The 16,823-nt window shown below is 44.7% G+C and overlaps 1 protein-coding gene across 1 annotated transcript in view; it reads left to right on the forward strand.

Annotated features, from left to right (window-relative positions):
* Positions 1-478: 478 nt before the first annotated feature.
* Positions 479-16,823, forward strand: part of LOC140208519 (NACHT, LRR and PYD domains-containing protein 3-like) — a 36,407-nt gene continuing 20,062 nt past the window's right edge. Inside the window, exons 1-2 of the mRNA XM_072277260.1 lie at positions 479-674; positions 12,130-12,294. The gene's annotated coding sequence lies outside the window, so the exon portion shown is untranslated. The remainder of the gene's footprint in view (positions 675-12,129; positions 12,295-16,823) is intronic.

Below are 16,823 nucleotides of genomic sequence, written 5' to 3' on the forward strand. Positions count from 1 at the left end.
GACAAGGCTATGAGATCCAGATCTCTCACGTCCTTTCGCTGTGGGTGGGCATTTTTTTTTTCTTGACTCATTTCAATGTTACGAGCTGCGGTGCATCTAATGTTCTCCAATGTACGACAGTATGTATGGGATAATTAAGCCTTTTCCATTGATCTGTGTGTCTCAAAAATGTGTACACTTTTCAAAGCTACAAACAAGGTTGTCTAATATTTCCACAAAATTAAAATGGGGGATCGGTTTACTGCTATTATTATTTTTTTTAAAATTTTTGAACGACCCTATGCTCTGTGGTCTATGCTCTATGCTGTCCCTTCTAATCTCTTTACTCTGCCTACAAAACCCCCGCCCCGGCTCTGAAGACGCGGAGCTCACATTGCGCATGCTCAGTTTCGGATGTTGGGTGGCTGCCTTTCCGTTCTGTGTTGAAGCGGAACGTCGCGGGGAGACGGGGGAAGGATTGTTGTCTGCGAGGTTAATACATCAAGTTCCCATCGGTGAGGATTTGATGCCGTTCCGAGCGGGCATGTTCGAATCCCGTTAACTCACCCGAACTGGGGATCGGTCTGGGTTCCCGGAGAGAACCTGCCGGGGTCGATCCGGGCTGTGTGGCCTTCACACCGAACCGTCTGAGATGAGCCGTCGCTCAGTCCCTGCTGCTTTAGCCCGAAGAAAGGGTAAGGTGCTGATGCCGGGACTGCACTCATCCGTTGAGTTGTACCTCCATCACCCCGCGCGGTATCAGATCCAAACTTCGCCTGGTACGATGCCTGGGGTCAATAACTGTTTTAGATAATTCAGGGCACGGGAAGCGGCCATTCGGCCTGTTGTGTTCTTGCAGCCGGAGGTTAAACGGAGTAATCGCATTTGCGGGACACTGCTCCGTGTCTATGAGTAGTTTTATCTTTCGTCAGTTCAGACAGGGCAGTGAGATCGAATTTGTGACGTTCCCTCTTTTTGTGTGGGCAATTTTTTTCTTGACTCCATTCCACAGTTACGACCCGCCGAAGCGCAGCGAACATTTCCGAGTATATAACCGTTTTCATGCGATAATTAGGCCTTTTCCATTTGTCTCTTCCTCAAAAATTTGTACACTTCGGTGAAATCGCCCTCCCGAAGTTCCAGAGCTGAAGCTTAGTCTGTGTAATATTTCCACACAATTAAATGGGGAATGGTTTATTATTGTCATATACCGCCGTACAGTGAAAATCTTGTCTTGCATACCACCCACACTGATCAATACAAGAGCACCAGGCGTGATTGATAAGTTCGTGGCCTAAGATAGGCGGAGACAATTTTAGAAAACTTAGCACTTTAATTTTTCAACATAGCCCCCTCCTATTTTACACACTTAGACTGTTGGTCGTGGAGCATACGGATCTTGGACCTCCAGAAAGTGCCGACAGCATGTTTGATTGATAAGTTCGTGGCCTAGGGTAGACGGGGATGAGTTATACAGCTCTCGTTACAGGCATGTGCAGGTCAACTCTTTGAGTGATTATGCAGAAAGTTTGAAGTTAATAATTCATTTCCTTCTACCTTAGACCACACGAACTTATCAGTCACCCCTAGTATATTAGGTAAAACATTAACAGAGTTTAACAAAGCTTTATGGGTACAGAGAAAGTGTACTGCAGGTAAACATATGATGCAGATTCACATGGAGTTACATCGTACCGTGCTGAGAAATATTCAGTTGACTCATTACAATGGAATGGAAGCCGTCCTTCAGCCTGGTGGTGTGCTTTCTGTTTCCTTTCAATCTTCAATCCGATGGGTAGTTGAAATTGAGAATGTCCAGGGTTCTGGGAATCTTCGATTATGTTTCCTGATTCACTGAGGCAGTGGGAAGTATATAGAGAGTCCATGGAAAGGAGGCTAGTTTCTGTGGCGCGCTCAGCTGTGACCACAGTTATCTGCTCCTTCCTGCAGTCAAACGCAGAGCAGTAGCCGTAGGAAGTTGTGAAGTATCCGGATGGGATACTTTCTGTGGTGCGTTCAGGGGCAAAGGGTGCATGCGAACGTTCTTGTTGTTTGCTATAGCTTTGACATTTTAGGATTATATATATATAGTATGTACTATTAATTCAGTATCTGTGTAAAGCTGGAGGACCATCAGTGATTGTCATTGATCCCTTCTCCCAGCTAGTTCTATTTGACCATTCCGTGCCATTTTATTCAAAATCTGTCCAGCCTGTATCTCACCACGTCACTGATATATGTCAACCATCTTTCTTCTAAGCCTTGTCTCATTCTGAAGTATTGTACTGCATTTTTACCTCACTGAGCTTACAAGGAGCTGTGTTTTGTTCGGTTAATTGATGTTTAACATAGAAACATAGAAAATAGGTGCAGGAGTAGGCCATTCGGCCCTTCGAGCCTGCACCACCATTTATTATGATCATGGCTGATCATCCAACTCAGAACCCTGCCCCAGCCTTCCCTCCATACCCCCTGACCCCCGTAGCCACAAGAGCCATATCTAACTCCCTCTTAAATATAGCCAATGAACTGGCCTCAACTGTTTCCTGTGGCAGAGAATTCCACAGATTCACCACTCTCTGTGTGAAGAAGTTTTTCCTAATCTCGGTCCTAAAAGGCTTCCCCTCTATCCTCAAACTGTGGCCCCTCGTTCTGGACTTCCCCAACGTCGGGAACAATCTTCCTGCATCTAGCCTGTCCAATCCCTTTAGGATCTTATACGTTTCAATCAGATCCCCCCTCAATCTTCTAAATTCCAACGAGTACAAGCCCAGTTCATCCAGTCTTTCTTCATATGAAATTCCTGCCATCCCAGGAATCAATCTGGTGAACCTTCTTTGCACTCCCTCTACGGCAAGGATGTCTTTCCTCAGATTAGGGGACCAAAACTGCACACAATACTCCAGGTGTGGTCTCACCGAGGCCTTGTACAACTGCAGTAGTATCTCCCTGCTCCTGTACTCGAATCCTCTCGCTATAAATGCCAGCATACCATTCGCCTTTTTCACCGCCTGCTGTACCTGCATGCCCACTTTCAATGACTGGTGTATAATGACACCCAGGTCTCCTTGCACCTCCCTTTTTCCTAATTGGCCACCATTCAGATAATAATCTGTTTTCCTATTTTTGCCACCAAAGTGGATAACTTCACATTTATCCACATTAAATTGCATCTGCCATGAACTCACCCAACCTATCCAAGTCACCCTGCATCCTCTTAGCATCCTCCTCACAGCTAACACTGCCACCCAGCTTCATGTCATTCGCAAACTTGGAGATGCTGCATTTAATTCCCTCATCCAAGTCATTAATATATATTGTAAACAACTGGGGTCCCAGCACTGAGCCTTGCGGTACCCCACTAGTCACCGCCTGCCATTCTGAAAAGGTCCCATTTATTCCCACTCTTTGCTTCCTGTCTGCTAACCAATTCTCCACCCACACCAATACCTTACCCCGAATACTGTGTGCTTTAAGTTTGCACACTAATCTCCTGTGTGGGACCTTGTCAAAAGCCTTCTGAAAATCCAAATATACCACATCCACTGGTTCTCCCCTATCCACTCTACTAGTTACATCCTCAAAAAATTCTATGAGATTCGTCAGACATGATTTTCCCTTCACAAATCCATGCTGACTTTGTCCGATCATTTCACCGCTTTCCAAATGTGCTGTTATCACATCCTTGATAACTGACTCCAGCAGTTTCCCCACCACCGACGTTAGGCTAACCGGTCTATAATTCCCCGGTTTCTCTCTCCCTCCTTTTTCAAAAAGTGGAGTTACATTAGCCACCCTCCAATCCTCAGGAACTAGTCCAGAATCTAATGAGTTTTGAAAAATTATCACTAATGCATCCACTATTTCTTGGGCTACTTCCTTAAGCACTCTAGGATGCAGACCATCTGGCCCTGGGGATTTATTTGCCTTCAATCCCTTCAATTTACCTAACACCACATCCCGACTAACACGTATTTCGCTCAGTTCCTCCATCTCACTGGACCCTCTGTCCCCTACTATTTCTGGAAGATTATTTATGTCCTCCTTAGTGAAGACAGAACCAAAGTAATTACTCAATTGGTCTGCCATGTCCTTGCTCCCCATAATCAATTCACCTGTTTCTGTCTGCAGGGGACCTACATTTGTCTTTACCAGTCTTTTCCTTTTTACATATCTATAAAAGCTTTTACAGTCCGTTTTTATGTTCCCTGCCAGTTTTCTCTCATAATCTTTTTTCCCTTTCCTAATTAAGCCCTTTGTCCTCCTCTGCTGAACTCTAAATTTCTCCCAGTCCTCAGGTGAGCCACTTTCTCTGGCTAATTTGTATGCTTCTTCTTTGGAATTGATACTAACCCTAATTTCTCTTGTCAGCCACGGGTGCACTACCTTCCTTGATTTATTCTTTTGCCAAACTGGGATGAACAATTGTTGTAGTTCATCCATGCAACCTTTAAATGCTTGCCATTGCATATCCACTGTCAATCCTTTAAGTGTCATTTGCCAGTCTATCTTAGCTAATTCATGTCTCATACCTTCAAAGTTACCCCTCTTTAAGTTCAGAACCTTTGTTTCTGAATTAACTATGTCACTCTCCATCTTAATGAAGAATTCCACCATATTATGGTCACTCTTACCCAAGGGGCCTCTCACGACAAGATTGCTAATTAACCCTTCCTCATTGCTCAAAACCCAGTCCAGAATAGCCTGCTCTCTAGTTGGTTCCTCGACATGTTTAATTGAACACAGCACGAGGCAGGGTAAACACAACCATTAAGTCAATAAATTCTAGTTTCACTGTTACAAAATGGCTGCAGTGCTAACTTTTGTCACAATTGAAACTCAGAGCATATTATATTGAGTTTGTTGTTTCCTTTCTCGATTATTTTTGGCGAGCCACTTCCTCCGTTTCCAGGGTAACAGCCCTGCGGAGCTGCAAGAAGTGCTGCACATTTTTATCACTCTGTGGTCACCGCTTCTTAGCGTAGAGACAGTGCCCTCAGGAGCAACTGCAACAGAATGATAGTGGGAGGAAACGATGCTGTGAGCATTGACTGTATGGGATGTATTACACAAGAGTAGGAATGAACTGAGAACTAACAAATCGGTGGGGGTGGGTCTGGCATTACACTATTCCGTTGAACAGTTTTGGGATCCCCAAACGTTTTGCAGTCAGACAATATCTGTGCAGTAAAACAGAGAGAAAGGAAAAAAGACAATGTACTTTTGCAAGAGTCTTAAAGTAAGATGGACCATCAGGTTCATTTCTCCTTAGTTTGTGAATCGGAACTGCCAGCAACACCACGGCAAATCGCTGATGCCAAAGCGTCAGTGGGCAGTGCTTGTGCAGGTTATAATATTGGGATGGAGTCTCTGAGAATGTGGAACGGACAGTATATTGGTAATTCTACAGCTGGAATTGAAATGCCTACAGTCTGCAGTGACGCTGAAGATCGGGGCAATTGGACGTTGGTTGTGGGGAAATCACTGACTACCCCAGCCAGTGAGATGTCAGGTCTGTCAAACATTTTTTAGTTTTACAAATACATAACTATTTTGACCGAGCTCGATGACAGTAAGCGGAGGGCGATGATTGAAGATGGATTGAGCAAATAGAGGCTTGTGAGAAGTGTGATGGGTGTGTCAGTAATGATAGTGGGAGGAAAGGATGCTGTGAGCATTGACTGTATGGAATGTATTACAGCAGGGTCGGAATGAACTGATATCCAACCAATTGGTGGGGGTGGTGATTGAATTTCCACAAACCTGTTGAACAGTTTTGGGGTGTCCCAAGCATTTTGCAATTTTAATATCCGTGCGTTAAAATAGAGAGAAAATACTATTGTTGCAGGAAATGTAAAGAAAGAAGAGAAAATACTGGAGTCGCTCAGCAGATCTTCAGCATCTTGGACGGCCCCAGATCTCAAACTGGGTCTTCCGCCATTTCTCCATTCACAGATGTAGCCTGACTTCCCAATATCTTATATTTTACAATGTTACATTGAAAGCATTTCGTTCCAGCTACCCTGAGGAAGACATAGCAGCCACCGTGCTGAGCAGGATCCCACTCAGGAATAAGATAGAGAACAAATGAGCTCCAGTTAGCTGCTGGGGATAAGTGGGTGCATCCGCATCCTCTCACAATCTACAGACCGGTGAACCAGCCTGAGCCCCGGCCCAGGAAGAGCGTCGTTAGGTACCCGTTCCATCTTAATTTGTGCATCAGGGAAATCACGGCACATCGCCGGCAGCAAAGCGTCCCAGGGTAGTCTGTGCGGGTTACAACATTGGAATGGAGTCTCTGAGATTATAGAACTGGCGGTATACGGGCTCTACTCTAGGTTGGTCAGCTGGGTTGGAATTTCCTCAGATTGAAGCGAAAAGGGTGATCGGAGAGTTTGGACTTTGGTTGTGGGGAAATCACCAATTATACCAACCAGTGGAACCTAGCCTGCCAAGTATTTCGATGTTTTAGAAAGAGATAACAATTTTGACCCGGCTCGATGTCAGAGAACACAGGATGATAACTGATGATGGATTTAGTGAATGAAGGCTTGTGACGACGATGAAGCGTGTGTCGGTATTGAGATACATTACTCATGACATTGACTTGTTTATGAATGTACATGGCACGGTTAGCAAGTCTGCTACTAAGTTAGGGAGTCTTGTTGATATTGCAACATGTTATAATGCATTTCAAAGAGATGTTAGTCAGTTATGGAGATAGACTGAGAAATTGCAAATGGTTTTCAACTTGGACAAGTAAAAGATGGTGCATTTTGGACAATGAAACCATCGTGGTCCTGTTATGCTGAATGGAGGGTCACCGAGTGACGTGGAACAGAGCGAGCTGGGATTACAAGGGTAAAGTTCTCTGAAAGCGGATGTGCAAGTATAGAGGGTGGAAAAGAAGGCTTTAATCATGCTGGCCTTCATCAGTCAGGCATTGAGTTTTGGATTACAGACATTATATTGCAGTTATATAAATAGCTAGTGAGGATACACCAAGCAATCTGTACAGTTGTGTTCACCCTATTGTAGGACAGATATTATCAATCTGGAGAGGGTGCAGAAGAGATTATTGAGGATGCTACCTGGACTAGAGGGCCTAGTTATAGGGAGAGGCTGGCCGAGCTGGATCTTCATTCCACGGAGCACAGGAGAATTTGGGTGACATTGTATGTTTATAAAATCAAGAGGGAGAATGAAGTCGATAACCATCTCCTTTGTCTTGCTGACATTGGGAAAGAGGTTATGTGACTGTTTTCTCTGTCTGACATATCGTTATTGTTACTGATGAGCCTCATTGCACAGTGCCATCGGTGATTTTATTTTTCAATGTGGCTATTGGGTGTTTGGCTAAACAGACACGTGTGAGCAGAGTGTACACAATGGGCTCAGCTCACAGCCGAGTTCAGGATAATGGGAAGGGACGAGCGGTTGTGCAATCTGACTGTCTGCGGTCTGGTGGCTGGGAAGCCTAGCATCCAGTTGCGCAGTGGTGTAATTAGATGGCTGAGAAGTAATTTGTTCACCAAAGTCTGTGGGACAATGGTGTCACATGCCGAACTGAAATTCAGAAACAGCATTCTGACACAAGTGTCCCTGTTTTCTATGTGTGTCAGGCCAAGAGGAATGACAAACGTTATGGCATCTGCCCTGGAGAGATTCTGTCGGTAAGTTTATTGGTGAGTGCCCAGTGAGCAAGGATCGGAGTTTTTGATATGTGCCGTTATCAGGCGTTCAAAGCACTTAATGCTGATGGGCGTCAAGTCCACTGGGCAGTAGTCGTTTTGTTCTGAGTGTGGAGAGCTCTTTGGTACAGGGATGATGGTGGCTGATTTGAAGCATGAGGGAACAGCAGCCTGGATGAGTGAAGTGTTGGCGATGGCTGTGAAGACATCAATGCGCTGATGTGCAGACTGTATGCGAGCTCAGCCTGGATGTCTTCTGGCCCGGCACCCCTGCAGAGTCCGTATTACGTCTGCTATTACAGACATTGACTGCTCAGCTCACAGGGAGTAATTTTCGTGTCTGGTTTGTGTTGTGCCTCGAAGAATGTTTAGAGCACCAGGGAGGGAACGTTACTAGTACGGTTAAGGATATTTTCCCCTTATTTATTCTGTAAAGCCCTTGATGCCTAGCCACATACACCAGGGTTCGTTGCCCAGGGTTGGGAGTTTGATCGAAGGGACCTGAGAGTTAATCTCAATACACAGAGCGAATGAGAACCTGGAATGAGTTATCCAGTGTTTTCATCGTTGGTTATCTACATCGGGTTCAGTATTCTCTCCGTGTTTGGAAATTCCTACTTATTCTCACCTGCCTGTGAGCAGCTGGAAATTAAAAAAACACTCAAGATGCTGGAGACCTGAAATCAAATCAGAAATTGTTCAAAGCCATTCCAACACAGGGTGGTAGACCGGAAAAATTATCTTTCGACTGATTACCTGTTGAGGTTTTATTTCATTTCTAGCTTTTTAGCACATTGCTTTGGAATGATTGAAGTCTCTTGGGAAACAGAGTTGTGTGGAACTGGGAAATTGGATTGAAAACTATCAGATGGAATTTAATACAGATAAGTGAGGGGTGTTACATTTTGGCAGGGAAAACGAGGCTATGATTTACTGATTGAGTGGTAGGAGGTCTGGGATGTGGGACAAAACAAATTGACATTGGAACACAGATCCATAATTACTTTAAGGTAGCAGAAGAGTCAGACAGTGTCTTAAAGAGATCCCAGGTTGGAAGCCCCTGCTGGAGATATACAAAAGTATTGTAGTATAAACAGCATGAATGCAGGTAGGCGTTTGCCCATCAGGTCGGTTGAGGTCATGGATTTAGGGCAAAAAGTGACACATTTAAGGGGAATCTGAGGGGGAACTACTTCATTCAGAGGGTGGTGCGAATGTGGAAACAGCTCCCAGCCGAATGAGCAATGAAGGTTGAATTGTAGTATTTGAGAGATGTTTGGGTAGGTGCATGGATGAGGGAGATATAGAGGGCTATGGTCTGGGTGCAGGGGGATTGGACCACACCGAACATGGCACAGACTGGATGGGTTAATAGTCCTGCCTGTGCTGTAAGGGCTCTCTGAATCTCAGTTGAAACATCTACACATAATCGACATCTGTTGCAGACGGATCGTATCCAACAACGTGCTTTTATTTTGGACCAGCGTCTGCGCAGCTGGAAGTTCTGCAGAGTTGGAACTAGCAGAAGATTAGCTGAATGCACCTCGACAGGGTCAATACAACCGCTGGAATTTTAGTTTCATCGTTACAAAATGGCTGAATGTTCAGTTCATCTTTGCTAGAATGAAACTCAGATCATGTCACATTGCGTGTGTTATTTCCTTTCTCGGTTACCTTTGCGAGCCACTTCCTCCGTCGCCAGGGCAACAGCTCACCAGAGCTGCAAGGAGAGTTGAACATCTTTATTGCTCTCTGGTTACTGACTCTCAGCGGAGAGAGAGTGGCCTCAGCAGCCGGTGCTGATACGAGGATGCTTTGAGCATTAACTGTGCCGGATGGATGATGTCTGTGTTGGAATGAAGAAACAACTAATGATTGTAGGGATTGCATTTGTGCAATTCTGTTCAGTGTGTCAAACATCTTATAGTCAGTCAGTGTTTTGGGCATCGAAAGAACAAAAAAATCTCCAGTGCTCAGTTTCCAGTGCTATATTTTCAATTTTATATTTAAAACACTTTGTTCCTGTTACACTACGGGGAAAGTGCCAGCTAATTGAGCTGGGCTATACTGCACTCAAGAATAAAATAATGAGCAAATGTGCTCAATGTAACTGAGTTGAAATGTAACAAAACCCTCTTTGTAACCCAAGGCCTATGTTTTCCGTCTGATCCCCGTCCAGACAAAGGATCATCAGGCTCCAGTTCTGTCATGGGTTGATGTCGGAGGGTAAATTTTAGAACTGGGATTAGCTGAGACACTGCCACATATTACCGCCAGCAAAGAGCCCTGGGAGGGTTGGTGCTTGAGATATAATCCTGCGATGGGGGCTCCAGGAATATGGAACTGGTAGTGTTTGGGCTTCGGTCTACGTTGGTGCTTTTACAGATGCGGCTGGATGTCCCTGCTTCCGCGGTGAAGCAGACGTCTCCGGGGACTGGATATTGTAGCGTGAGTTTCTGAGTGTGAGATGTGGAAACACTCTGTGTGAGATGTGGAAAAGATGTGCGAGGCTCTCGGTGGGGGCTTTGACCCACTGAGGTTGGATCCTGGGACATCACACATGTTTTCACCCAGATAAAATGAATCAGGGGATCAAGTTGTCCGGGTTTATGAGATGTTGAGCGAGTATTTCTGTTCTGTGCTCAGATGTTTGGTTCTGAAGTTCCTTTGGACACAAAGCAGAGAATGAGTTCACATTCCATCCCTCGCAGGGAGTGGCTGTGATTAATACACTATTTTGTGTTTGCCCCAGTAGAAATAGACCGGGGTTTCAGAATTCAATTCACTTTTGGAAATTCCCCCTCACTGTCAACTGTCTATCTGCCAGTGGGAGTCAAAGGGAAACTCAAGATGCTGAAGATAGAACAGAACATGGAACAGTACATCACAGGAACAGGCGCATCGGCCACAATGGTGTGCCAAACCAGATAAAAAGTAAATCAACCCCCACCCCAAAAAAAATAATGACACCTACGTACACAATGTCCATATCTTCTCAATCTTCCTCACACCCATGTGCCTACCTAAACATCTCTTAATAGCCTCCAATGTGTTGGCTTCCACCACCATAACAGACAATGCATTCCAGGCATCCACACCTCTCTGAGTAGAAAAACTTACCCTAACATTTCCTTTGCAACTACTCCCTCACACCTTCATTGCATGTCCTCTGGTATTAGACATTTCTAACCAGCGAAAGTATGTTCCCTGTCTACTCTATCTGTGCCTATCGTAATCTTATAAACCTCCATCCGATCTTCCCTCAGTCCCTACCACTCCATGGAGAACAACCCAAGATTTTCCACTAAGAATTGGATGATGTTTGAATCCATTCTGATGAAAGGTTTGGAAACCAAATTGCTAACTTTTTTCCCTTCCCCACAGCTGTTCCTTACCTGCTGAGTGTTTCTCGTGATTCCAGTTTCTCTGTGTTACATTCACCCTGGAACATTTTAAATCTCCTGCGAATGGACCAGTGTCCCAGCACTCATTTTGTGAGAGTTGATAGGAGAGTAAAGAAACCAGAGCTTTTCCCAGTACATTGTCCTGGGGCCAATTGTCCTGTTTTCCTGGAAATGTATTCAGTAACGTTGTTGCTACCAAGGTTCACAAGAATAATCTGAGCAATGATAAGCTTTATGCAGGCGGAGCTTCTGATGACCCCGGGCCTGCTGTTCAGTGGAGTTCAGAGGGATGGTGGTTGGGGTTTGGTGTGGGGGGGTGGCAGGAAGTTAGGGCCAGGGGTGATTATTTACACCAACTGAATAACAGCAAGTCTGGATGCAGTGGGAATGGAGAGGGTGTCTTGATTAGACGGAGAGTCTGGGATCTGAGAGTGCTGCCTCAGAATAAACAGACTTCACTTTAAAACTGAGACGAGAGAAATTACTTCAGCCAAAGGTTGGTTCATCTGTAGAATTTGATGCCACAGAGGGTGGTGGAGGCTATCGTTCGGTATATTCATGTTCTGGATTGCTAAATAGGTTAAATATTATTGCAGGGAAGCAAGAATATGGTTTTGGAAAAAGAATCCTCCATGATTGATTATGGAGCAGACTGGAATGACCGAATCACCTAATTCTACTCCTATGTATTATAACTTGTATCTTATAACATGACTGAACGATGACTTCTTTGTATCCCGTCACAAACAAGAGAAGATGTTCAGATGCTGGAAATTCAAGCAACACACACAAAATGCTGGAAGAACTCAGCAGACCAGGCAGCATTTATGGAAGAGAGTAGAGTCAACGTACACATGTTGCCTGGCCTGATGGGTTCCTGTAGAATTTTCTGTCTGTTCTTTTGTATCCAAGACAGGCTATGTAAAGTGTAAGGGACAGTTCCAGATTTCTTCACTCAGATCATGATATCTGTATACAAGATTTAAATTTCAGGTTAATGCTTTGTTCTCGTTTGTGTTAGTAACATATTTCATTATCTGTCTGGTTAAATTTAGACCTGCGGTGAGAGGTTTATTGGAAGAAAAGCCCACGACTGGAAGCGAACCACAACTGAAGATGAGGGAACAGCAAGAATTGAACCAGCCCGAGGACTGAGAGCATCAACTGGAGAGAACCCTTCTGACTCGAAGTTTCCATTAATTCAGCCAGGAGAAAGTTTGGTGAGTCTCATTTACTCTAACATTGGTCCTTTAGACATTGCACTTCTGTACCAAGGAAAATAGGAAATAGCTGGAATGAGACTAAATAAACCTAGATGTGCCAGTTATGTCAGTTGCAATCATTCCAGATCTGCTAATATGCCGTCGGCATCAGCTCTGTGAAGCCACGCACATTCCCTCATATTGTTTGCTCATTTCAAACTTGTCACTTCCGATTTTTCCTTGCTTTGTCTGTGAAATGCGTTTAGAATTTCTTCCCTCTATTAGACGCCGCAGTTGTTTCCTGCTGTAGTGATAACAGAAATGTGGAATTACCATGACTACTACTACATCGACTCAGGCCCAGGGGGCCGGCGTCAGGCACGATGACGGACTCCCCACTGCTCCGTCTGCCTCATCAGTGTGTTCAGTTCACCTACATTAGCCGTGCCGCTGTCTTCTAGGACCGTGTTGACCATAGTCTTGAGAGGGCGCCCAGGGTTCATCCTCCCATGTTTCAGCTCCCATATGATGACTAGGCTGGCAGGTAGCTCGGGGTGTCGTACCATGAACTGCAGCAACATGTCATTAATTCCCCCGTCTATTGCAAGCTGCAATGATATACTTGCCCTCGAGTATATCGTCGTGCAAGCCTCTGCTAAGAGCAAACCCTCTTGAAGCCAAATGTCCCAGCACCACATTTCATTCAGTCCTAACTAGCAACAGCCAACCAATAAATAATACTTACATACCCTGGCGTCATAAACTATTTTTTTTTACCAATAAATTGTCAGAATCTGTGCTCAAGCAGACGTAGGTTTTACAATGTTCCCATCTGACCCTGTAGCAAAGACACAGGTTACATCTGACTTGAGATGAACGAATGTCCACGCAGCCAGGACTGCTACAGCTGCCGGAGTCGGTTTAAACTCAGTCGTTGAGGGATGGGAAGCAGCCTGTTGAGTCAGATGATGAAGCCGTTGATATTAAGGAAGATGCAATGTTCAGAGAGACTGCGGAAGGATTAGCTGTGGATAGGGCATCATGTAATGAAAAGCAGCATCAGTTTCCCCTCCCCCCTCCCCCCTCCCCCGACTCCCCTTCTCACTCTCCTGTTTTTTTTTACCAGTATTAATCACGGGAGTCAGGAACTCTTTCTGCTCACAGACCAGTGAAAGTAAAGCCTTTGATTCCATTCAGAGCCCAGTTTCTTTATAAAGAGTGGTGTTGAAGTGTTTTCCAGATGAACATGGGGGAATGTGTAACGGAAGTTTGAATCAGATCAGCAGCAGCTTCGGAAAGCCGAGTGGTCCACTTATGCATTTGGTGCGTTGATTAGAAAAGTTCTGACAGTTTAATTAGTGTAAGCCAATATAACTTCTGCATATTAATTATATTGTGGAACTGAATAGAAACACTACATTGATTAGGTATATACATGGATATTTATGAGTTAGTGTTGTACCGCAGCGGGTTGCGGATCGACCATGACTCATTCGGTGAGCTGGCCAGCACGGTACGGGACCGAGCGCCAGGCTCCCGCGGTCTCTGTCACTGACTCGACAGTCTCCCCATCTTCCGCGCGCTCCAGCTCACCACCCCTCCCACTGCCCACGCGCGCCCTCTGGCGGAGCGCCGTCACCCTCGCGCTCCCGTGCTGACGCTGCGCGTGCCCGGTATCTCCCGTGAAGTGACGTGAGATTTACTTGTCTCTCATTGGTGACAGCAAATGCCAATTTAGCATACCAACCAATGGGAATATGGGGTTTGTCATTAAGGAGTTCCCTCTCTAGACCCCGCCACTTGTTTCCTAAACTGACTCTTGGGAAAGATCCAACAAGCTTGTTGCTTCAATGCCGCTCTTCCTCGCCATGGAGTTAGAGGAGCTGCAAGGGCGACGGATTGAAGAGGGAGAACAGGGGGTTTATCTCCTCTGAAGTGGCGAGGACGAAGGCTTCAATACATTTGTAGCGGACACCGGTAAAGTGTTGACCAGCAAGTGCAGTGTGCAGGGGGTGGGGGGGGGGATATTGAGAGCAAGTCACGATCTTTCTCTATGACACAACGGGCTGCAGGGACTCAGTGGCTGCCTTTTGTTTGAGCTGGCTGGGTTTAAACAGCGGAGTAAACAGACCCACCTTGGGCCAGCAGCCTGTCCCAGTAACACTCACAACACGACTGTCCCAGTGGGCGCTGTGGGGACAGATGTTTGGAGTATGGTTTCTCCCTGTCTGCATCAGCAATTTATCTGAGGGACAAAATGCAACATTTACAAGTCTGTTATTGACTGAAAACATTTGTATTTATTCTGTATTTTGCTTATGATACAATCATTGTCCAACTTATGTTCCGTTAATCGTCATTCAAAACATACATGAAAACCCATGAATACAGCCAAATACAGCAGCGTTACTGCACACCGAGTCTTCTTGTTGGAAACTGCCTCGGTAAGATCCCTCGAGGGCATAGCCATTGTCTGAGTAATATTATCTATCCATCGTAGTGTCTGTCATCCTCTCCTTCTTGTTTTGCCTAACATGAGAGTCTTCTCCAAGGAATCCTGTCTTCTCATGATGTGGCCAAAATATTTCATCTTCTCAAGCCTCCTAGTGAGCAGTCTGGCAGTGTTTCTTCAAGTATTGACTTGTTGGATCTTCTGGCTGTCCAACGAACTCTTCACACTTTTCTCCAGCATCCAAGTTGAAAGCGTCGATTCTTTTGTGTTCAGTCCAGCTCTCACAGCCACACATCACAACTAGAAATACCATAGACTTGACTCTACGGACTTCGGAGACAATGTTATGTGTCTGCGTTTCAGTATTTTTTCTAAATTCCCATCGCTGCCCTCCCCAGGAGTAAGCACCGATTAATTTTCTAGCTGCATTTACCATGTAGAAACTGTTGAACTGAGGAAGACAAAATCCATCACTGCTTCCACTTCCTTTCCACTTAATACGACGGAGTTAATAGGACTGCCTGGTTTTCTTAATATTGAGCAAGGAGCCAGCTTTCTTCTTTCACTTTCATTCGAAGCTTCCTCAGATCCTCCTCACTTTCAGCCATTAGAACAGTATCACCTGCATATCTGAAGTTGTTTATCTTTTGTCTGGTAATTTTGATTCCAACATTTTGAGTCCTCTAGACCAACATTCCTCATGATGTGTTCAGCATATAGATTAAATAAGTAGGGTGACAGAATGCAGCCTTGTCATACTCCTTTCCCAATCTTGAACCAGTTTGTTGTTCCGTGGTCAGTTCTGTTGCTTCTTGATCTCCGTACAAGTTTCTCATAAGGCAGATCAGATGCCCAGGTATCCTCATTTCTTTAAGGATTTGCCATAGTTTATTATGGTCCACACTGTTGAAGGTTTTAGATTCATCATTAAAACATAGATAAATACTTTTCTGGAATTCTGCTGATTTCTCTATTATCCAGCATATGTTAGCAATTTTGTCTCTGGTCCCTCTGCCTTTTCGAAAACCAACTTGTACATCTGGTTGTTCTCGTTCCATACGTTGCTGTAGTCTTGCTTGCGTGATCTTTAGTGTCACCTTGCCACCGTGTGAAATTGTTCGGTAATTTGAACAATCCTTTACATTGACCTTCTTGGGAATTGGGATATAAACTTTTGTTTTCCAGTCTAAAGGCCATTGTTAGGATTATCAGATCTGCTGGCAAATTGCGTACAACACTTTTACAGCAACATCTTTTAAAGTTTTAAACAATTCAACTGGACTCCTGTCACATCCTGCAGCCTTTTTATTGGCGCAAACACGAGGAATTCTGCAGACGCTGGAAATTCAAGCAACAGACATCAAAGTTGCTGGTCCTGACGAAGGGTCTCGGCCCGAACCATCGACTGTACCTCTTCCTAGACATGCTGCCTGGCCTGCTGCGTTCACCAGCAACTGTGATGTTTGTTGCCTTTATATTGGCAATGTTTTCTATCACCCATTTGACTTCACTTTCCAGAATGTCTGGCTCTGGATCGTCGAGGGAGTCATTGCTGGTGTCTTGGCTGTTGGGATATTTTCTGTACAATTCTTCTGTGTATTCCTGCCATTTCTTTTTGACATTTTCTGGATCTGTAAGGGCCTCCCCTTCTTTGCCTTTTACTATACTTATTTTTGCATGAAATGTTCCTTTGATTTCTCTAATCTTCTTGAATAGATCTCTTGTTTTTCCAATTCTTTGGTTTCTTCATCTTCTTTGCATCAGTCTGTTAAGTAAGTTTTCTTATCTCTCCTTTGTCTTCTTGAACGTTGTGTTCATTTGGAGGTATTTGTTCCAATGTCCTTCACTTCTCTTCGCTGCTCAGCTTTCGCAGAAATCCATTTAGCTTTCCTGGTCTTCTTTTTGTTTGCAATGCTCTTCTGGCTTCTCTCTACCAGCTTCACTGCATATTCTTGAGGGATGCTATCAACATCAAACCTTACTTTACCTTGGTTTTCCTGGTGCTCTGCAGTTTCATTTTGAATATTGCATTGAATATTGGTCTGAGATTGTCGCAGAACGGGGGCATTGTGGAGTATGGGTGCACTGTTCGCTC

This window comes from Mobula birostris, chromosome 13 (genome assembly GCF_030028105.1).
Source record: "Mobula birostris isolate sMobBir1 chromosome 13, sMobBir1.hap1, whole genome shotgun sequence".
In the NCBI taxonomy this organism is placed as follows: Eukaryota; Metazoa; Chordata; class Chondrichthyes; order Myliobatiformes; family Myliobatidae; genus Mobula; species Mobula birostris.